A 648-nucleotide genomic window follows, 5' to 3' on the forward strand; every position below is an offset into this window, starting at 1 on the left:
GCCGCTTCCCGAGAGCTCCAGAGATCTGATCTACAGGACGGTGCGAAATAAGTCCAGTCTCCCTCCTGGAGCGGTGGAGGTGGAGGTGATGAGCTGGGGTCCGTGTGTCGGGGTTCCCGCGGCTCGGCTCCGACTCTCTGATCTGATCCGATCCGATCCACGTCCTGTCCTCAACTTCAGCAGCACAACAACAACAGGTGGACACCAAAATAATAATAATAATAAATAAATAAATAAATAAATCACTCACGTGTGTGAATAAATAAACACACACACACACACACACACACCAGGTTTGTCCCTTAAACAGCAGGAGCCGCGCCGCGCGTTCCCGAGAAAGCGGATTACGCAGCGCGCGCGCGAACCTCCAGCACACTCCTGATCCTGATGATGTGTCCTCTCAAACTTTATCAACAAACCACCATCAACACAGCCTGCGTAATCCTCAGGCTTTCAAACAAACAAACAAACAAACAAACGAACAAACAAAAACTTTCCTTAACGCGCGCGCGTGTGCGTGTGTGTGAGCCGGAGTGAGTGCGCGTGCCCGCGGTCCTGCGCTCAGTCTCAGTCCACAGAGTTACAGAGTTACAGATTGAATGGGTTTGGAGTTTGAGAGTTTTGCGAACAGGCCTGTCCTCCTCCTCC

At 51.7% G+C, this 648-nt stretch overlaps 1 protein-coding gene across 1 annotated transcript in view; it reads right to left on the minus strand.

Moving 5' to 3' along the window:
• The window catches only part of wnt5b (wingless-type MMTV integration site family, member 5b), a 127,359-nt gene extending 127,184 nt beyond the window's left edge, over positions 1-175 (minus strand). The window contains exon 1 of the mRNA XM_053508382.1: positions 1-175. This exon is cut by the window's left edge and continues 87 nt beyond it. The gene's annotated coding sequence lies outside the window, so the exon portion shown is untranslated.
• Positions 176-648: the final 473 nt, after the last annotated feature.

The sequence above is a fragment of the Clarias gariepinus genome, chromosome 12 (genome assembly GCF_024256425.1).
Source record: "Clarias gariepinus isolate MV-2021 ecotype Netherlands chromosome 12, CGAR_prim_01v2, whole genome shotgun sequence".
Lineage (NCBI taxonomy): Eukaryota > Metazoa > Chordata > Actinopteri > Siluriformes > Clariidae > Clarias > Clarias gariepinus.